The following is a 20,845-nucleotide window of genomic DNA, read 5'->3' on the forward strand; positions in this document are numbered from 1 at the left end:
CTTTCGTTTTTTTATCCATCTGTTACTGGATATTTTTCCTATTCTTTTTGAATTGCTAAATTTCATCCTTTCAATTCCGCCATCCAAAAGTTGGATCTGCGTCACCTTTATCGTCATCTTATGAAGTGCATGTTTTCTTTAATCATGAATTTCATACATTTTCTTATAAGTTTATATTACGCCTCGGGCAATTATATTCTGTTCGTGTCGTCATCATGTAAACATATATTCACCGGTCTTTGTTTCGTATACAGTGTAGAACCCAAACATTCACGAAAGCAAATTATCTTTTATTTTTCAGCCTATCTTGTTCAGTTCAGCAGACTATATCTCCAATTCTTCCAACCAGAAAACAGTTTCTTCAAATAGTGGTTTAGAGAAAGTAACATATGTTCGAAGATTAATTACGCCCCTCGGTAATTGATTCGTATTTCCACTATAAATTAGCATAACCTACAAGTTAACTAGTGTACGATATTAAATTATTGCACAAGGGTGAGACAAAGAATTAAACTTGCAAGACCTCTTAAAGTTTAAACTTTGGATTATTTCTATACCGTATCAATTACGGAATAATTGACATCAGCTAATCATGCACACACTATCTGGCAGTAATTTAAAGAAGTAAATATTTTGTCAGCATGGCATGGGAAAATTTATAAGAATTAGACATTATAAGATATATATCGATATCATTAAAGTTGTAATTCTTTTTAATCTGGCCTGCATATATGCATTGCCACGTTATTCAATAAACTGACTGTATTCGTCTGTGCTATAAGAAAGAATTTCGTTCACATCAGTAACATGGCGTCGGTGGTGTAACGGTTAGCATGGTTGCCTTCTGAAAAAAAAGTCGAGTGGACCTTTATATGACAGGACGTTGTTTTTGAGTACTGTGAAAATTTTACTCTATCATAAGTTATTGCTCGGAATACCAAGCTAAAATATGGATTATTAACATTCGAACTTGTTTTAGAAGTAAGTTCTTTTCATTGATATTGAAAAACCCGTCTTTATTAACTGTTTGAAATGTTGTAAATATTGTTGGATTGAAAGAGGCTACCCGAGGGTGAATTGTATAACTGTTTTTAATTATATTTATAATGGAGAGACTTCCAGCTCTACTGATGAGTACTATAGAAAATGCATGCGAACAATTTCGTAATATCACATTTACTGTTCACGGAGAGAATGACAGAGCCCGTGTATCTATAGTTTTCACAAATGAAGATAGTACTAAGAGTAAAAGAAAATCAAATTCTACCGTCAATCGTAATAAGAAACGGATGAAAGAATATAACAATGACAATGTAAATATTGGGAATATTGAGAATAATACAAATTTGATTTGTTCAGATCGTCCATCTGAAATAGTTCAAATAACGAGTGAAAAGGTATCGACAAATACCTTAGATATAATGGATTGTGAAGATGACCCGTATGTGGCCTCCGCTACTACAGGTAACATTAATATTAAAGAGAATCCAAATATAGAACTGTCTATCGATACAGGTAATGAATTGTCTATGTCACCAACCTGTTTAACAAGTGAAAGTGTAAACAATGTAAATAAAAATAAACATAGTGTATCTGTTGGGAGAATTGAAAAGAATAAATGCACCGTAGATGAATCAATGTGTACAATTAGTCAAACGATTAATAGTGATAGTGTATCTACTCCGTCAACATGTGATAAATTAAAAGAACGTAATAAAACTGTACAAGCTAGTAGATTTATATATAAAATTGTTTTAAAACAAAACCGAAGTGGTATGGACATATTGATTGGAAAAACGCATAGAGGACTTCTGATATTATATCATATGGGCCATAAAAGTGTTGAAACTGTCAATCGCGGGGAACGAGAATACCGGTTATTGAACAAAGTTGTAACCGAGGATTTTAAAGATGTTAGACAAACACAACTGATGACTGATGCAGTCCGTCAAGGAATACTGGAGATTGAAAACGTGGCTTGTGGAAATAAAAAACTGTAAAATTTGTTTAAGTATTTTATAATTTGTTTTTGTAATGAGAGTGTGTATGTTTCTGTGAGAAAATGGGAAAAAATGTTTTTGCTGAATTATGATAATTGGATTGTGATTTTGTTTGCTTGTCTTATTATTGCTGATAATTGACTTAATATTTAATACTTTTGAATTAATTTGCATGGTGGAATGGAGACCAGCCCTTTGCGATCTTTTATTTCGATTGTATCAATTTTCGTCAAATGTAGGACAATGATACAGTACTGTACAAACACTAAAACTCTTTAATTTTTCATTGTATTCGGTGTAGGCTTTTATAATTTGAATGTATGAGCTGAATGGTAGATTAGAATGAGATTGAATATAAATATAGGGATATGATGTTCTTCCATAGAAAATGATAGATGAGTATACGAAAGTTGATATTAATCAGATAATTATGTTCGTGAAAAATATTTCACGCAATATAGATAATTTTGCAAATATGATTCATTTTCAGAGAAAGGACAATAAATAATGAAAATGTTTTTATATTTGTGTAATTGAAACTGTGATATGTTGTATATATGAATTGTGAATATAATAAAGATAAAAAAAAAAAGCATGGTTGCCTTCCAAGCAGTCGATCCGGGTTCGACTCCCGGCCGACGCACGTTATTTTTGCTAGGATTAGATGGAATCAAGTACTATAATGTTTATTACACTAGTTGCCGAACTTTCGAAAATGCAGTGTTTCTTTATTTACGAGAGAGGGGGAAAAAAATCATATCTTTTTGTCTTACTTAACTCCAATAGGTTAAGATGCAATTTGATATAAAACTTCAAATATAGGAAGCTTTATAAATTGATGGGTAATGAATTCGAAGGCGATATATATCTAAGAAAATTTAAACAAGTGTATTTATGGCGTCGGTGGTGTAACGGTTAGCATGGTTGCCTTCCAAGCAGTCGATCCGGGTTCGACTCCCGGCCGACGCACGAATTTTTTATATCGTATGAAATTTATTGTCTACGTCATTTGAAAAAAAAGATATATACTCTGACCATTTCGATTCATGTTCTCTCAGAGATTCCACAACTTTTTAACGGAGGCACCCCAGTGGTTTAAAATTTCGGACTATTCGGCATACAAGCATTTATTTCAGGTCTTTACCAATCCATGTTGATACAGCTGAACCATTTGAACCAGCAGTGCTGAACAACTTTTGACACTAATTGTATATAGAAATTTTGAAACAAGTAAAACAGAAATTAAACTGTAAGAACGTTGATGCCATTTCAAATTGGCCATTCTTAAAGACAGCAAAAATAGATGTTTCCGCTGAGGATTGAACTCAGGACCTTCCGCGTGTTAAGCGGATGTGATAACCACTACACCACGGAAACCTTGGGGATCTAAGAGTGAATTTTAGCTTAAAACCATGACGGAAATCAACGGAACAGCATTGCAGCTCAGGCATATCAACAGTTGACCCAATTGATGGATAACTAAACTTCGGCCGGCAGACAAAACGCTATTTTAACATATGTCGTCTTTTTATTTGTATTCGAAATGTCAAATCGATCCCACACGGAGTGTAAACTTTAAGTTTTTAGTTATTTCTTTCTCATAGAAACGGAACGTAATTTGCAATCGAAAGCTACAATTTGTCAATGAACATAAAATATTCTAGAGATTGGAATACTTGTTCACTGTCTTGATATGTGACATGAAATTATTTATAATCTATTTAATTGCAATTAGCAGTGTCAGGCTCGTTGGTCTAGTGGTATGATTCTCGCTTCGGGTGCGAGAGGTCCCGGGTTCGACTCCCGGACGAGCCCTAATTTTTGGCATTGCAAAAGGATCCGCTCATTAAATATCAAATCGCGAAACTGGACTACCAAAAATGTTAGGCCAAAATTTGGAGAATTATGGACGCACAAAAATATAGGCAGCCTATTCAAAGCGTAATATCGTTACCAATCTGGTCTTCCCGTCCTCATCATTGTTAGCCTGCTGAATGGGCTATAGACATTACTCGTGATACAACTTAAAAGGGAGTCTCACACTATGCCCAGTATATTCATCCAACTGGTATTATGTCCTACCATAGAGCGCTCACTAGTATTTTAAGGGTCTTGATCGTGTTGATCTTTTTGGCTTCGGTGGATTTCGTATTGAAAAATTGAAAAAAGACGTAACGTGCTTCGGCCGTCTCTATCCTGCTTTAATTATGACACGTTGTCGTTACTGGGGTGATTTCGTCTCATTCTTCGTCCAGGGATTCCTGACTGCGACTCGATGTTAACATTCCGGTCGCCGGTAAGTCAGATTTCTGTTTCCTCCCAGACAGACTACACCGATTGCACAATGGCCCGCACGGTTCTACAAAGGTTATTTTTCTCTTCTTTCTTTCGTTTTTTTATCCATCTGTTACTGGATATTTTTCCTATTCTTTTTGAATTGCTAAATTTCATCCTTTCAATTCCGCCATCCAAAAGTTGGATCTGCGTCACCTTTATCGTCATCTTATGAAGTGCATGTTTTCTTTAATCATGAATTTCATACATTTTCTTATAAGTTTATATTACGCCTCGGGCAATTATATTCTGTTCGTGTCGTCATCATGTAAACATATATTCACTGGTCTTTGTTTCGTATACAGTGTAGAACCCAAACATTCACGAAAGCAAATTATCTTTTATTTTTCAGCCTATCTTGTTCAGTTCAGCAGACTATATCTCCAATTCTTCCAACCAGAAAACAGTTTCTTCAAATAGTGGTTTAGAGAAAGTAACATATGTTCGAAGATTAATTACGCCCCTCGGTAATTGATTCGTATTTCCACTATAAATTAGCATAACCTACAAGTTAACTAGTGTACGATATTAAATTATTGCACAAGGGTGAGACAAAGAATTAAACTTGCAAGACCTCTTAAAGTTTAAACTTTGGATTATTTCTATACCGTATCAATTACGGAATAATTGACATCAGCTAATCATGCACACACTATCTGGCAGTAATTTAAAGAAGTAAATATTTTGTCAGCATGGCATGGGAAAATTTATAAGAATTAGACATTATAAGATATATATCGATATCATTAAAGTTGTAATTCTTTTTAATCTGGCCTGCATATATGCATTGCCACGTTATTCAATAAACTGACTGTATTCGTCTGTGCTATAAGACAGAATTTCGTTCACATCAGTAACATGGCGTCGGTGGTGTAACGGTTAGCATGGTTGCCTTCCAAGCAGTCGATCCGGGTTCGACTCCCGGCCGACGCACGTTATTTTTGCTAGGATTAGATGGAATCAAGTACTATAATGTTTATTACACTAGTTGCCGAACTTTCGAAAATGCAGTGTTTCTTTATTTACGAGAGAGGGGGAAAAAAATCATATCTTTTTGTCTTACTTAACTCCAATAGGTTAAGATGCAATTTGATATAAAACTTCAAATATAGGAAGCTTTATAAATTGATGGGTAATGAATTCGAAGGCGATATATATCTAAGAAAATTTAAACAAGTGTATTTATGGCGTCGGTGGTGTAACGGTTAGCATGGTTGCCTTCCAAGCAGTCGATCCGGGTTCGACTCCCGGCCGACGCACGAATTTTTTATATCGTATGAAATTTATTGTCTACGTCATTTGAAAAAAAAGATATATACTCTGACCATTTCGATTCATGTTCTCTCAGAGATTCCACAACTTTTTAACGGAGGCACCCCAGTGGTTTAAAATTTCGGACTATTCGGCATACAAGCATTTATTTCAGGTCTTTACCAATCCATGTTGATACAGCTGAACCATTTGAACCAGCAGTGCTGAACAACTTTTGACACTAATTGTATATAGAAATTTTGAAACAAGTAAAACAGAAATTAAACTGTAAGAACGTTGATGCCATTTCAAATTGGCCATTCTTAAAGACAGCAAAAATAGATGTTTCCGCTGAGGATTGAACTCAGGACCTTCCGCGTGTTAAGCGGATGTGATAACCACTACACCACGGAAACCTTGGGGATCTAAGAGTGAATTTTAGCTTAAAACCATGACGGAAATCAACGGAACAGCATTGCAGCTCAGGCATATCAACAGTTGACCCAATTGATGGATAACTAAACTTCGGCCGGCAGACAAAACGCTATTTTAACATATGTCGTCTTTTTATTTGTATTCGAAATGTCAAATCGATCCCACACGGAGTGTAAACTTTAAGTTTTTAGTTATTTCTTTCTCATAGAAACGGAACGTAATTTGCAATCGAAAGCTACAATTTGTCAATGAACATAAAATATTCTAGAGATTGGAATACTTGTTCACTGTCTTGATATGTGACATGAAATTATTTATAATCTATTTAATTGCAATTAGCAGTGTCAGGCTCGTTGGTCTAGTGGTATGATTCTCGCTTCGGGTGCGAGAGGTCCCGGGTTCGACTCCCGGACGAGCCCTAATTTTTGGCATTGCAAAAGGATCCGCTCATTAAATATCAAATCGCGAAACTGGACTACCAAAAATGTTAGGCCAAAATTTGGAGAATTATGGACGCACAAAAATATAGGCAGCCTATTCAAAGCGTAATATCGTTACCAATCTGGTCTTCCCGTCCTCATCATTGTTAGCCTGCTGAATGGGCTATAGACATTACTCGTGATACAACTTAAAAGGGAGTCTCACACTATGCCCAGTATATTCATCCAACTGGTATTATGTCCTACCATAGAGCGCTCACTAGTATTTTAAGGGTCTTGATCGTGTTGATCTTTTTGGCTTCGGTGGATTTCGTATTGAAAAATTGAAAAAAGACGTAACGTGCTTCGGCCGTCTCTATCCTGCTTTAATTATGACACGTTGTCGTTACTGGGGTGATTTCGTCTCATTCTTCGTCCAGGGATTCCTGACTGCGACTCGATGTTAACATTCCGGTCGCCGGTAAGTCAGATTTCTGTTTCCTCCCAGACAGACTACACCGATTGCACAATGGCCCGCACGGTTCTACAAAGGTTATTTTTCTCTTCTTTCTTTCGTTTTTTTATCCATCTGTTACTGGATATTTTTCCTATTCTTTTTGAATTGCTAAATTTCATCCTTTCAATTCCGCCATCCAAAAGTTGGATCTGCGTCACCTTTATCGTCATCTTATGAAGTGCATGTTTTCTTTAATCATGAATTTCATACATTTTCTTATAAGTTTATATTACGCCTCGGGCAATTATATTCTGTTCGTGTCGTCATCATGTAAACATATATTCACCGGTCTTTGTTTCGTATACAGTGTAGAACCCAAACATTCACGAAAGCAAATTATCTTTTATTTTTCAGCCTATCTTGTTCAGTTCAGCAGACTATATCTCCAATTCTTCCAACCAGAAAACAGTTTCTTCAAATAGTGGTTTAGAGAAAGTAACATATGTTCGAAGATTAATTACGCCCCTCGGTAATTGATTCGTATTTCCACTATAAATTAGCATAACCTACAAGTTAACTAGTGTACGATATTAAATTATTGCACAAGGGTGAGACAAAGAATTAAACTTGCAAGACCTCTTAAAGTTTAAACTTTGGATTATTTCTATACCGTATCAATTACGGAATAATTGACATCAGCTAATCATGCACACACTATCTGGCAGTAATTTAAAGAAGTAAATAGTTTGTCAGCATGGCATGGGAAAATTTATAAGAATTAGACATTATAAGATATATATCGATATCATTAAAGTTGTAATTCTTTTTAATCTGGCCTGCATATATGCATTGCCACGTTATTCAATAAACTGACTGTATTCGTCTGTGCTATAAGAAAGAATTTCGTTCACATCAGTAACATGGCGTCGGTGGTGTAACGGTTAGCATGGTTGCCTTCCAAGCAGTCGATCCGGGTTCGACTCCCGGCCGACGCACGTTATTTTTGCTAGGATTAGATGGAATCAAGTACTATAATGTTTATTACACTAGTTGCCGAACTTTCGAAAATGCAGTGTTTCTTTATTTACGAGAGAGGGGGAAAAAAATCATATCTTTTTGTCTTACTTAACTCCAATAGGTTAAGATGCAATTTGATATAAAACTTCAAATATAGGAAGCTTTATAAATTGATGGGTAATGAATTCGAAGGCGATATATATCTAAGAAAATTTAAACAAGTGGATTTATGGCGTCGGTGGTGTAACGGTTAGCATGGTTGCCTTCCAAGCAGTCGATCCGGGTTCGACTCCCGGCCGACGCACGAATTTTTTATATCGTATGAAATTTATTGTCTACGTCATTTGAAAAAAAAGATATATACTCTGACCATTTCGATTCATGTTCTCTCAGAGATTCCACAACTTTTTAACGGAGGCACCCCAGTGGTTTAAAATTTCGGACTATTCGGCATACAAGCATTTATTTCAGGTCTTTACCAATCCATGTTGATACAGCTGAACCATTTGAACCAGCAGTGCTGAACAACTTTTGACACTAATTGTATATAGAAATTTTGAAACAAGTAAAACAGAAATTAAACTGTAAGAACGTTGATGCCATTTCAAATTGGCCATTCTTAAAGACAGCAAAAATAGATGTTTCCGCTGAGGATTGAACTCAGGACCTTCCGCGTGTTAAGCGGATGTGATAACCACTACACCACGGAAACCTTGGGGATCTAAGAGTGAATTTTAGCTTAAAACCATGACGGAAATCAACGGAACAGCATTGCAGCTCAGGCATATCAACAGTTGACCCAATTGATGGATAACTAAACTTCGGCCGGCAGACAAAACGCTATTTTAACATATGTCGTCTTTTTATTTGTATTCGAAATGTCAAATCGATCCCACACGGAGTGTAAACTTTAAGTTTTTAGTTATTTCTTTCTCATAGAAACGGAACGTAATTTGCAATCGAAAGCTACAATTTGTCAATGAACATAAAATATTCTAGAGATTGGAATACTTGTTCACTGTCTTGATATGTGACATGAAATTATTTATAATCTATTTAATTGCAATTAGCAGTGTCAGGCTCGTTGGTCTAGTGGTATGATTCTCGCTTCGGGTGCGAGAGGTCCCGGGTTCGACTCCCGGACGAGCCCTAATTTTTGGCATTGCAAAAGGATCCGCTCATTAAATATCAAATCGCGAAACTGGACTACCAAAAATGTTAGGCCAAAATTTGGAGAATTATGGACGCACAAAAATATAGGCAGCCTATTCAAAGCGTAATATCGTTACCAATCTGGTCTTCCCGTCCTCATCATTGTTAGCCTGCTGAATGGGCTATAGACATTACTCGTGATACAACTTAAAAGGGAGTCTCACACTATGCCCAGTATATTCATCCAACTGGTATTATGTCCTACCATAGAGCGCTCACTAGTATTTTAAGGGTCTTGATCGTGTTGATCTTTTTGGCTTCGGTGGATTTCGTATTGAAAAATTGAAAAAAGACGTAACGTGCTTCGGCCGTCTCTATCCTGCTTTAATTATGACACGTTGTCGTTACTGGGGTGATTTCGTCTCATTCTTCGTCCAGGGATTCCTGACTGCGACTCGATGTTAACATTCCGGTCGCCGGTAAGTCAGATTTCTGTTTCCTCCCAGACAGACTACACCGATTGCACAATGGCCCGCACGGTTCTACAAAGGTTATTTTTCTCTTCTTTCTTTCGTTTTTTTATCCATCTGTTACTGGATATTTTTCCTATTCTTTTTGAATTGCTAAATTTCATCCTTTCAATTCCGCCATCCAAAAGTTGGATCTGCGTCACCTTTATCGTCATCTTATGAAGTGCATGTTTTCTTTAATCATGAATTTCATACATTTTCTTATAAGTTTATATTACGCCTCGGGCAATTATATTCTGTTCGTGTCGTGTCGGTGGTGTAACGGTTAGCATGGTTGCCTTCCAAGCAGTCGATCCGGGTTCGACTCCCGGCCGACGCACGTTATTTTTGCTAGGATTAGATGGAATCAAGTACTATAATGTTTATTACACTAGTTGCCGAACTTTCGAAAATGCAGTGTTTCTTTATTTACGAGAGAGGGGGAAAAAAATCATATCTTTTTGTCTTACTTAACTCCAATAGGTTAAGATGCAATTTGATATAAAACTTCAAATATAGGAAGCTTTATAAATTGATGGGTAATGAATTCGAAGGCGATATATATCTAAGAAAATTTAAACAAGTGTATTTATGGCGTCGGTGGTGTAACGGTTAGCATGGTTGCCTTCCAAGCAGTCGATCCGGGTTCGACTCCCGGCCGACGCACGAATTTTTTATATCGTATGAAATTTATTGTCTACGTCATTTGAAAAAAAAGATATATACTCTGACCATTTCGATTCATGTTCTCTCAGAGATTCCACAACTTTTTAACGGAGGCACCCCAGTGGTTTAAAATTTCGGACTATTCGGCATACAAGCATTTATTTCAGGTCTTTACCAATCCATGTTGATACAGCTGAACCATTTGAACCAGCAGTGCTGAACAACTTTTGACACTAATTGTATATAGAAATTTTGAAACAAGTAAAACAGAAATTAAACTGTAAGAACGTTGATGCCATTTCAAATTGGCCATTCTTAAAGACAGCAAAAATAGATGTTTCCGCTGAGGATTGAACTCAGGACCTTCCGCGTGTTAAGCGGATGTGATAACCACTACACCACGGAAACCTTGGGGATCTAAGAGTGAATTTTAGCTTAAAACCATGACGGAAATCAACGGAACAGCATTGCAGCTCAGGCATATCAACAGTTGACCCAATTGATGGATAACTAAACTTCGGCCGGCAGACAAAACGCTATTTTAACATATGTCGTCTTTTTATTTGTATTCGAAATGTCAAATCGATCCCACACGGAGTGTAAACTTTAAGTTTTTAGTTATTTCTTTCTCATAGAAACGGAACGTAATTTGCAATCGAAAGCTACAATTTGTCAATGAACATAAAATATTCTAGAGATTGGAATACTTGTTCACTGTCTTGATATGTGACATGAAATTATTTATAATCTATTTAATTGCAATTAGCAGTGTCAGGCTCGTTGGTCTAGTGGTATGATTCTCGCTTCGGGTGCGAGAGGTCCCGGGTTCGACTCCCGGACGAGCCCTAATTTTTGGCATTGCAAAAGGATCCGCTCATTAAATATCAAATCGCGAAACTGGACTACCAAAAATGTTAGGCCAAAATTTGGAGAATTATGGACGCACAAAAATATAGGCAGCCTATTCAAAGCGTAATATCGTTACCAATCTGGTCTTCCCGTCCTCATCATTGTTAGCCTGCTGAATGGGCTATAGACATTACTCGTGATACAACTTAAAAGGGAGTCTCACACTATGCCCAGTATATTCATCCAACTGGTATTATGTCCTACCATAGAGCGCTCACTAGTATTTTAAGGGTCTTGATCGTGTTGATCTTTTTGGCTTCGGTGGATTTCGTATTGAAAAATTGAAAAAAGACGTAACGTGCTTCGGCCGTCTCTATCCTGCTTTAATTATGACACGTTGTCGTTACTGGGGTGATTTCGTCTCATTCTTCGTCCAGGGATTCCTGACTGCGACTCGATGTTAACATTCCGGTCGCCGGTAAGTCAGATTTCTGTTTCCTCCCAGACAGACTACACCGATTGCACAATGGCCCGCACGGTTCTACAAAGGTTATTTTTCTCTTGTTTCTTTCGTTTTTTTATCCATCTGTTACTGGATATTTTTCCTATTCTTTTTGAATTGCTAAATTTCATCCTTTCAATTCCGCCATCCAAAAGTTGGATCTGCGTCACCTTTATCGTCATCTTATGAAGTGCATGTTTTCTTTAATCATGAATTTCATACATTTTCTTATAAGTTTATATTACGCCTCGGGCAATTATATTCTGTTCGTGTCGTCATCATGTAAACATATATTCACCGGTCTTTGTTTCGTATACAGTGTAGAACCCAAACATTCACGAAAGCAAATTATCTTTTATTTTTCAGCCTATCTTGTTCAGTTCAGCAGACTATATCTCCAATTCTTCCAACCAGAAAACAGTTTCTTCAAATAGTGGTTTAGAGAAAGTAACATATGTTCGAAGATTAATTACGCCCCTCGGTAATTGATTCGTATTTCCACTATAAATTAGCATAACCTACAAGTTAACTAGTGTACGATATTAAATTATTGCACAAGGGTGAGACAAAGAATTAAACTTGCAAGACCTCTTAAAGTTTAAACTTTGGATTATTTCTATACCGTATCAATTACGGAATAATTGACATCAGCTACAGTACTTGCAACCTTAGGCGTTACTGTTTGACGTGAACTTGACTGATCGGTGAATGATCGGTGACGGATGTTTGACTGATCGATGACTGATCGGTGATCGGTGACCCATAGGATCCGTCAGATAAGTCAAATAACCTATATGGGAGTTACCGTGACAACGGTCATCGATCGATCAAGTAAATCAAATTTATGCACGGATCGGACGGATACGTATATATTTCAAATTCTTATGTAAACCGAACTCGACAGTGTTTTCGATCCATGAACGCGGACCTCGACGAAGACACCATAATTTACACGTTAATTTGGTTGCAATGAAAAAGTAAAAATAGTATAACAGTTATATTAGATGCTTAATTAAAGCGTTAAATTGTTTCTGTTGATTAATAGTTTTGTATTAAATATTGTAAACATTTTCATAAAATTAAAAGAATGTCAGATAAATCATATTTAAATTTCATCCGCATTTCTTAAAACTACCAAAACAAATCTATTTATTTAAAAAATGACACTGTTTCATTTGAAATCAGTTATTTCCAACAACTCGAGATAAATATTCTCATTAGAATTGAGATATAAAAAGAATTAAAATACTTAAACTATTATTTTATGGAATAAGAATGCACTTATTTAATATTTTGATAAAAATTATCAAACGCAATATGATTTTAGTACTTTTTGTTCATCAGGATTGGTTGTTCTTCATAAATTATGTTTACTTTAGGGAAAAAGATATTAAATTTATGTACGTGTTGCGTAAAAGGAAAATTTTTCTTCTCATATTTGAAAATATTGTAACTTCAATTTCAATCTGTTGCTATATATTCCTTTTATTGACAAATTTTGTATAAAATTTGAATATTTGAAGAAGAAGAATCTGTTTACTTTAATTTTGTTGAACAAGAATGCAATCATTTCTTCATTTGAATGGAAATTATTGACCACACTTTGATTTTTTTCACTGTATATAGTTTAAAATTAATGGTTTGTTTATAAAGTTTAAAGAATGTCAGAGAAATCATACAAAATTTATTCGCATTGTTTAGAATATCCAAAATTGATTTTCTTTTTATTAAATATGCCTACTTTAAGGAAAAAAATATTTAATTTTTGTACGCGTTGCCTAAAATGCAAATATTTCTTCATTTTACTAAAAATTATTGACCACCATTGCATTTTTGTACTTTTTATAGATTAGAATAGGTTTTATTTCATATAATTAAAAGAGTGTCATAGAAATCATACTAATATTTTATTCGCATTGTTAAAAATAACCAAAATAAGTCTTCTTTTTATTAGAAATGATGCTATTTTATTTGAAATCAGTTATTTTTACCATCTTGAGCCTAGTCTTCTAATCAAAATTGAGACATAATGAGAATTAAAATACTTAAACTTTTATTTTTTGTGGAATAAGAATGCAGTTATTGATTTATTTTGATACACATTATTAACCGTCATATCATTTGAGTACTTTTTATACATCAAGATTGGCTGTTCTTCATAAAATATGCTTACTTTAAGGAAAAAAATTATTAATTTTTGTATGAGTTGCATAAAATGCAAATATTTCTTCATTTTACTAAAATTTATTGACCGCCATTGGATTTTTGTACTTTTTATAGATAAGAATAGGTTTTATTTCATGAAATTAAAAGAGTGTCAGAGAAATCATACTAAAATTTTATTCGCATTGTTTAAAATAACCAAAATTAGTCTATTTTTTATTAAAAATGATGCTATTTTATTTGAAATCAGTCATTTTTACCATCTTGAGACAAGTCATCTAATCAGAATTGGGATATACTGAGAATTTAAATACTTAAACTTTTATATTTGTTGAATAAGAATCATTTGTTGAATATTTTGATACAAATTATTAACCGTCATATGATTTGAGTACTTTTTGTAAATCAAGATTGGCTGTTCTTCATAAAATATACTTACTTTCAGGAAAAAGATAATTAAATTATGTATGCGTTGCCTAAAATGCAAATATTTTACTAAAAATTGTTGACCGCCATTGGATTTTTTGTACTTTTTATAGATTAGAATAGTTTTTTTCATTAAATTAAAAGAGTGTCAGAGAAATCATACTAATATTTTATTCGCTTGTTAAAAATAACCAAAATTTGTCTTCTTTTTATTAGAAATGATGCTATTTTATTTGAAATCAGTTATTTTTACCATCTTCAGACAAGTCTTCTAATCAGAATTGAGATATAATGAGAATTAAAATACTTAAACTTTTAAATTTGTGGAATAAGAATGCAGTTATTGATTTATTTTGATACACATTATTAACCGTCATATGATTTGAGTACTTTTAGTACATCAGATTTGGCTGTTCTTCATAAGATATGCCTACGTGAAGGAAAAAAATAATTATTTTTTTGTACGCGTTGCCTAAAATGCAAATATTTCTTCATTTTACTTAAAATTATTGACCACCATTGGATTTTTTGTACTTTTTATAGATTAGAATATTTTTTTTTTTATGAAATTAAAAGAGTGTCAGAGGAATCATACTAATATTTTATTCGCATTGTTAAAAATAACCAAAATTAGTCTTCTTTTAATTAGAAATGATGCTATTTTATTTGAAATCAGTTATTTTTACCATCTTGAGACAAGTCTTCTAATCAGAATTGAGATATAATGAGAATTAAAATACTTAAACTTTTAAATTTGTGGAATAAGAATGCAGTTATTGATTTATTTTGATACACATTATTAACCGTCATATGATTTGAGTACTTTTTGTACATCAGATTTGGCTGTTCTTCATAAGATATGCCTACGTTAAGGAAAAAAATATTTAATTTTTGTATGCGTTGCCTAAAATGCAAATATTTCTTCATTTTACTAAAAATTATTGACCGCCATTGGATTTTTGTGCTTTTTATAGATTATAATAGTTTTTTTTTATGAAATTAAAAAAGTGTCAGAGGAATCATACTTATATTTTATTCGCATTGTTAAAAATAACCAAAATTAATCTTCTTTTTATTAGAAATGATGCTATTTTATTTGAAATCAGTTATTTTTACCATCTTGAGACAAGTCTTCTATTCAGAATTGAGATATAATGAGAATTAAAATACTTAAACTTTTATTTTTGTTGAATAAGAATGCAGTTATTGATTTATTTTGATACAAATTATTAACCATCATATTATGATTTGAGTACTTTTTGTACATCAAGATTGGCTGTTCTTCATAAAATATGCTTACTTTAAGGAAAAAAATATTGAATTTTTGTACACGTTGCCTTAAATGCAAATATTTCTTCATTTTAACTAAAAATTATTGACCACCATTGGATTCTTGTACTCTTTATAGATTAGAATAGTTTGTTTTTTTATGAAATTAAGAGTGTCAGATAAATCTTACTTACATTTTATTTCGAGTTGTTTAAAATATCAAAAATTAGTCTTCTTTTTATTAAAATTTTACAGGCTTCGATTGTGACAGGAATATATATAGAAAGTCCTTGATTATGATAAGTTTTTTTAACGAATTTTATGATGATAACAAGGATGTGTATAGCTATGCAAATCCTTGTTCTAACTATACAAATCGTTGCTTTTCCCGAGTATGTTTGGAAAATAAAAAAATAAAAATCGCGATGAAGACACCGTTTTAAAACCCGCCGTGTTTGAAAATATATAACCTAAATAAAACAAAAATACCATTCTTTATTAAAAATATTTATGTTCGGTTTAATCTGTACATTTCTTTTCAATAAATCTTTGCTAAATAATTACTATTAAAGCAAAATGTATCATCATGATCATTGAACGTTCGATTTTCACTAGTCGCCATTTTAATTAAACTAAACGAAACTAAGATTCCGTAATTTGCATTATTTTTATCATGTGACGTATTACAGGTCAATCCGTCATCAAGGTCGATCGGTTCTATCAGTCCGATCAGTCCGATCAGTCAATTACTTTTACTACAAGTCTGACGGATTGCTGACGTGAGTTTGACGCGAACTTGACTGATCGGTGACTGATCGATGACCGCTGATTGATCGCTGAAATAGTAACGCCTAAGGTTGCAAGTACTGTAATCATGCACACACTATCTGGCAGTAATTTAAAGAAGTAAATATTTTGTCAGCATGGCATGGGAAAATTTATAAGAATTAGACATTATAAGATATATATCGATATCATTAAAGTTGTAATTCTTTTTAATCTGGCCTGCATATATGCATTGCCACGTTATTCAATAAACTGACTGTATTCGTCTGTGCTATAAGAAAGAATTTCGTTCACATCAGTAACATGGCGTCGGTGGTGTAACGGTTAGCATGGTTGCCTTCCAAGCAGTCGATCCGGGTTCGACTCCCGGCCGACGCACGTTATTTTTGCTAGGATTAGATGGAATCAAGTACTATAATGTTTATTACACTAGTTGCCGAACTTTCGAAAATGCAGTGTTTCTTTATTTACGAGAGAGGGGGAAAAAAATCATATCTTTTTGTCTTACTTAACTCCAATAGGTTAAGATGCAATTTGATATAAAACTTCAAATATAGGAAGCTTTATAAATTGATGGGTAATGAATTCGAAGGCGATATATATCTAAGAAAATTTAAACAAGTGTATTTATGGCGTCGGTGGTGTAACGGTTAGCATGGTTGCCTTCCAAGCAGTCGATCCGGGTTCGACTCCCGGCCGACGCACGAATTTTTTATATCGTATGAAATTTATTGTCTACGTCATTTGAAAAAAAAGATATATACTCTGACCATTTCGATTCATGTTCTCTCAGAGATTCCACAACTTTTTAACGGAGGCACCCCAGTGGTTTAAAATTTCGGACTATTCGGCATACAAGCATTTATTTCAGGTCTTTACCAATCCATGTTGATACAGCTGAACCATTTGAACCAGCAGTGCTGAACAACTTTTGACACTAATTGTATATAGAAATTTTGAAACAAGTAAAACAGAAATTAAACTGTAAGAACGTTGATGCCATTTCAAATTGGCCATTCTTAAAGACAGCAAAAATAGATGTTTCCGCTGAGGATTGAACTCAGGACCTTCCGCGTGTTAAGCGGATGTGATAACCACTACACCACGGAAACCTTGGGGATCTAAGAGTGAATTTTAGCTTAAAACCATGACGGAAATCAACGGAACAGCATTGCAGCTCAGGCATATCAACAGTTGACCCAATTGATGGATAACTAAACTTCGGCCGGCAGACAAAACGCTATTTTAACATATGTCGTCTTTTTATTTGTATTCGAAATGTCAAATCGATCCCACACGGAGTGTAAACTTTAAGTTTTTAGTTATTTCTTTCTCATAGAAACGGAACGTAATTTGCAATCGAAAGCTACAATTTGTCAATGAACATAAAATATTCTAGAGATTGGAATACTTGTTCACTGTCTTGATATGTGACATGAAATTATTTATAATCTATTTAATTGCAATTAGCAGTGTCAGGCTCGTTGGTCTAGTGGTATGATTCTCGCTTCGGGTGCGAGAGGTCCCGGGTTCGACTCCCGGACGAGCCCTAATTTTTGGCATTGCAAAAGGATCCGCTCATTAAATATCAAATCGCGAAACTGGACTACCAAAAATGTTAGGCCAAAATTTGGAGAATTATGGACGCACAAAAATATAGGCAGCCTATTCAAAGCGTAATATCGTTACCAATCTGGTCTTCCCGTCCTCATCATTGTTAGCCTGCTGAATGGGCTATAGACATTACTCGTGATACAACTTAAAAGGGAGTCTCACACTATGCCCAGTATATTCATCCAACTGGTATTATGTCCTACCATAGAGCGCTCACTAGTATTTTAAGGGTCTTGATCGTGTTGATCTTTTTGGCTTCGGTGGATTTCGTATTGAAAAATTGAAAAAAGACGTAACGTGCTTCGGCCGTCTCTATCCTGCTTTAATTATGACACGTTGTCGTTACTGGGGTGATTTCGTCTCATTCTTCGTCCAGGGATTCCTGACTGCGACTCGATGTTAACATTCCGGTCGCCGGTAAGTCAGATTTCTGTTTCCTCCCAGACAGACTACACCGATTGCACAATGGCCCGCACGGTTCTACAAAGGTTATTTTTCTCTTGTTTCTTTCGTTTTTTTATCCATCTGTTACTGGATATTTTTCCTATTCTTTTTGAATTGCTAAATTTCATCCTTTCAATTCCGCCATCCAAAAGTTGGATCTGCGTCACCTTTATCGTCATCTTATGAAGTGCATGTTTTCTTTAATCATGAATTTCATACATTTTCTTATAAGTTTATATTACGCCTCGGGCAATTATATTCTGTTCGTGTCGTCATCATGTAAACATATATTCACCGGTCTTTGTTTCGTATACAGTGTAGAACCCAAACATTCACGAAAGCAAATTATCTTTTATTTTTCAGCCTATCTTGTTCAGTTCAGCAGACTATATCTCCAATTCTTCCAACCAGAAAACAGTTTCTTCAAATAGTGGTTTAGAGAAAGTAACATATGTTCGAAGATTAATTACGCCCCTCGGTAATTGATTCGTATTTCCACTATAAATTAGCATAACCTACAAGTTAACTAGTGTACGATATTAAATTATTGCACAAGGGTGAGACAAAGAATTAAACTTGCAAGACCTCTTAAAGTTTAAACTTTGGATTATTTCTATACCGTATCAATTACGGAATAATTGACATCAGCTAATCATGCACACACTATCTGGCAGTAATTTAAAGAAGTAAATATTTTGTCAGCATGGCATGGGAAAATTTATAAGAATTAGACATTATAAGATATATATCGATATCATTAAAGTTGTAATTCTTTTTAATCTGGCCTGCATATATGCATTGCCACGTTATTCAATAAACTGACTGTATTCGTCTGTGCTATAAGAAAGAATTTCGTTCACATCAGTAACATGGCGTCGGTGGTGTAACGGTTAGCATGGTTGCCTTCCAAGCAGTCGATCCGGGTTCGACTCCCGGCCGACGCACGTTATTTTTGCTAGGATTAGATGGAATCAAGTACTATAATGTTTATTACACTAGTTGCCGAACTTTCGAAAATGCAGTGTTTCTTTATTTACGAGAGAGGGGGAAAAAAATCATATCTTTTTGTCTTACTTAACTCCAATAGGTTAAGATGCAATTTGATATAAAACTTCAAATATAGGAAGCTTTATAAATTGATGGGTAATGAATTCGAAGGCGATATATATCTAAGAAAATTTAAACAAGTGTATTTATGGCGTCGGTGGTGTAACGGTTAGCATGGTTGCCTTCCAAGCAGTCGATCCGGGTTCGACTCCCGGCCGACGCACGAATTTTTTATATCGTATGAAATTTATTGTCTACGTCATTTGAAAAAAAAGATATATACTCTGACCATTTCGATTCATGTTCTCTCAGAGATTCCACAACTTTTTAACGGAGGCACCCCAGTGGTTTAAAATTTCGGACTATTCGGCATACAAGCATTTATTTCAGGTCTTTACCAATCCATGTTGATACAGCTGAACCATTTGAACCAGCAGTGCTGAACAACTTTTGACACTAATTGTATATAGAAATTTTGAAACAAGTAAAACAGAAATTAAACTGTAAGAACGTTGATGCCATTTCAAATTGGCCATTCTTAAAGACAGCAAAAATAGATGTTTCCGCTGAGGATTGAACTCAGGACCTTCCGCGTGTTAAGCGGATGTGATAACCACTACACCACGGAAACCTTGGGGATCTAAGAGTGAATTTTAGCTTAAAACCATGACGGAAATCAACGGAACAGCATTGCAGCTCAGGCATATCAACAGTTGACCCAATTGATGGATAACTAAACTTCGGCCGGCAGACAAAACGCTATTTTAACATATGTCGTCTTTTTATTTGTATTCGAAATGTCAAATCGATCCCACACGGAGTGTAAACTTTAAGTTTTTAGTTATTTCTTTCTCATAGAAACGGAACGTAATTTGCAATCGAAAGCTACAATTTGTCAATGAACATAAAATATTCTAGAGATTGGAATACTTGTTCACTGTCTTGATATGTGACATGAAATTATTTATAATCTATTTAATTGCAATTAGCAGTGTCAGGCTCGTTGGTCTAGTGGTATGATTCTCGCTTCGGGTGCGAGAGGTCCCGGGTTCGACTCCCGGACGAGCCCTAATTTTTGGCATTGCAAAAGGATCCGCTCATTAAATATCAAATCGCGAAACTGGACTACCAAAAATGTTAGGCCAAAATTTGGAGAATTATGGACGCACAAAAATATAGGCAGCCTATTCAAAGCGTAATATCGTTACCAATCTGGTCTTCCCGTCCTCATCATTGTTAGCCTGCTGAATGGGCTATAGACATTACTCGTGATACAACTTAAAAGGGAGTCTCACACTATGCCCAGTATATTCATCCAACTGGTATTATGTCCTACCATAGAGCGCTCACTAGTATTTTAAGGGTCTTGATCGTGTTGATCTTTTTGGCTTCGGTGGATTTCGTATTGAAAAATTGAAAAAAGACGTAACGTGCTTCGGCCGTCTCTATCCTGCTTTAATTATGACACGTTGTCGTTACTGGGGTGATTTCGTCTCATTCTTCGT

The 20,845-nt window shown here is 34.8% G+C and overlaps 23 non-coding genes across 23 annotated transcripts; 17 read left to right on the plus strand and 6 right to left on the minus strand.

Moving 5' to 3' along the window:
- The first annotated feature begins 2,897 nt into the window (after positions 1-2,897).
- Trnag-ucc (transfer RNA glycine (anticodon UCC)) lies at positions 2,898-2,969 on the plus strand. Its single transcript has one exon. It is a non-coding gene; the product is annotated as a tRNA-Gly (tRNA).
- A 335-nt stretch (positions 2,970-3,304) lies between these two features.
- Trnav-aac (transfer RNA valine (anticodon AAC)) lies at positions 3,305-3,377 on the minus strand. Its single transcript has one exon. It is a non-coding gene; the product is annotated as a tRNA-Val (tRNA).
- A 366-nt stretch (positions 3,378-3,743) lies between these two features.
- Positions 3,744-3,815, plus strand: Trnap-cgg (transfer RNA proline (anticodon CGG)). Its single transcript has one exon. It is a non-coding gene; the product is annotated as a tRNA-Pro (tRNA).
- A 1,380-nt stretch (positions 3,816-5,195) lies between these two features.
- Trnag-ucc (transfer RNA glycine (anticodon UCC)) lies at positions 5,196-5,267 on the plus strand. The gene has a single exon. It is a non-coding gene; the product is annotated as a tRNA-Gly (tRNA).
- A 254-nt stretch (positions 5,268-5,521) lies between these two features.
- Trnag-ucc (transfer RNA glycine (anticodon UCC)) lies at positions 5,522-5,593 on the plus strand. Its single transcript has one exon. It is a non-coding gene; the product is annotated as a tRNA-Gly (tRNA).
- A 335-nt stretch (positions 5,594-5,928) lies between these two features.
- Positions 5,929-6,001, minus strand: Trnav-aac (transfer RNA valine (anticodon AAC)). Its single transcript has one exon. It is a non-coding gene; the product is annotated as a tRNA-Val (tRNA).
- A 366-nt stretch (positions 6,002-6,367) lies between these two features.
- Positions 6,368-6,439, plus strand: Trnap-cgg (transfer RNA proline (anticodon CGG)). The gene has a single exon. It is a non-coding gene; the product is annotated as a tRNA-Pro (tRNA).
- A 1,380-nt stretch (positions 6,440-7,819) lies between these two features.
- Trnag-ucc (transfer RNA glycine (anticodon UCC)) lies at positions 7,820-7,891 on the plus strand. Its single transcript has one exon. It is a non-coding gene; the product is annotated as a tRNA-Gly (tRNA).
- A 254-nt stretch (positions 7,892-8,145) lies between these two features.
- Positions 8,146-8,217, plus strand: Trnag-ucc (transfer RNA glycine (anticodon UCC)). Its single transcript has one exon. It is a non-coding gene; the product is annotated as a tRNA-Gly (tRNA).
- A 335-nt stretch (positions 8,218-8,552) lies between these two features.
- On the minus strand, positions 8,553-8,625 carry Trnav-aac (transfer RNA valine (anticodon AAC)). Its single transcript has one exon. It is a non-coding gene; the product is annotated as a tRNA-Val (tRNA).
- A 366-nt stretch (positions 8,626-8,991) lies between these two features.
- Positions 8,992-9,063, plus strand: Trnap-cgg (transfer RNA proline (anticodon CGG)). The gene has a single exon. It is a non-coding gene; the product is annotated as a tRNA-Pro (tRNA).
- Positions 9,064-9,842: 779 nt separating this feature from the next.
- Trnag-ucc (transfer RNA glycine (anticodon UCC)) lies at positions 9,843-9,914 on the plus strand. The gene has a single exon. It is a non-coding gene; the product is annotated as a tRNA-Gly (tRNA).
- A 254-nt stretch (positions 9,915-10,168) lies between these two features.
- On the plus strand, positions 10,169-10,240 carry Trnag-ucc (transfer RNA glycine (anticodon UCC)). The gene has a single exon. It is a non-coding gene; the product is annotated as a tRNA-Gly (tRNA).
- Positions 10,241-10,575: 335 nt separating this feature from the next.
- On the minus strand, positions 10,576-10,648 carry Trnav-aac (transfer RNA valine (anticodon AAC)). Its single transcript has one exon. It is a non-coding gene; the product is annotated as a tRNA-Val (tRNA).
- Positions 10,649-11,014: 366 nt separating this feature from the next.
- Positions 11,015-11,086, plus strand: Trnap-cgg (transfer RNA proline (anticodon CGG)). The gene has a single exon. It is a non-coding gene; the product is annotated as a tRNA-Pro (tRNA).
- A 5,455-nt stretch (positions 11,087-16,541) lies between these two features.
- Positions 16,542-16,613, plus strand: Trnag-ucc (transfer RNA glycine (anticodon UCC)). Its single transcript has one exon. It is a non-coding gene; the product is annotated as a tRNA-Gly (tRNA).
- Positions 16,614-16,867: 254 nt separating this feature from the next.
- Positions 16,868-16,939, plus strand: Trnag-ucc (transfer RNA glycine (anticodon UCC)). The gene has a single exon. It is a non-coding gene; the product is annotated as a tRNA-Gly (tRNA).
- Positions 16,940-17,274: 335 nt separating this feature from the next.
- Trnav-aac (transfer RNA valine (anticodon AAC)) lies at positions 17,275-17,347 on the minus strand. The gene has a single exon. It is a non-coding gene; the product is annotated as a tRNA-Val (tRNA).
- Positions 17,348-17,713: 366 nt separating this feature from the next.
- Positions 17,714-17,785, plus strand: Trnap-cgg (transfer RNA proline (anticodon CGG)). The gene has a single exon. It is a non-coding gene; the product is annotated as a tRNA-Pro (tRNA).
- Positions 17,786-19,165: 1,380 nt separating this feature from the next.
- Positions 19,166-19,237, plus strand: Trnag-ucc (transfer RNA glycine (anticodon UCC)). The gene has a single exon. It is a non-coding gene; the product is annotated as a tRNA-Gly (tRNA).
- Positions 19,238-19,491: 254 nt separating this feature from the next.
- Positions 19,492-19,563, plus strand: Trnag-ucc (transfer RNA glycine (anticodon UCC)). Its single transcript has one exon. It is a non-coding gene; the product is annotated as a tRNA-Gly (tRNA).
- A 335-nt stretch (positions 19,564-19,898) lies between these two features.
- On the minus strand, positions 19,899-19,971 carry Trnav-aac (transfer RNA valine (anticodon AAC)). The gene has a single exon. It is a non-coding gene; the product is annotated as a tRNA-Val (tRNA).
- A 366-nt stretch (positions 19,972-20,337) lies between these two features.
- Trnap-cgg (transfer RNA proline (anticodon CGG)) lies at positions 20,338-20,409 on the plus strand. Its single transcript has one exon. It is a non-coding gene; the product is annotated as a tRNA-Pro (tRNA).
- The last annotated feature ends 436 nt before the right edge of the window (positions 20,410-20,845 follow it).

Source organism: Mytilus trossulus, chromosome 8 (genome assembly GCF_036588685.1).
Source record: "Mytilus trossulus isolate FHL-02 chromosome 8, PNRI_Mtr1.1.1.hap1, whole genome shotgun sequence".
Lineage (NCBI taxonomy): Eukaryota > Metazoa > Mollusca > Bivalvia > Mytilida > Mytilidae > Mytilus > Mytilus trossulus.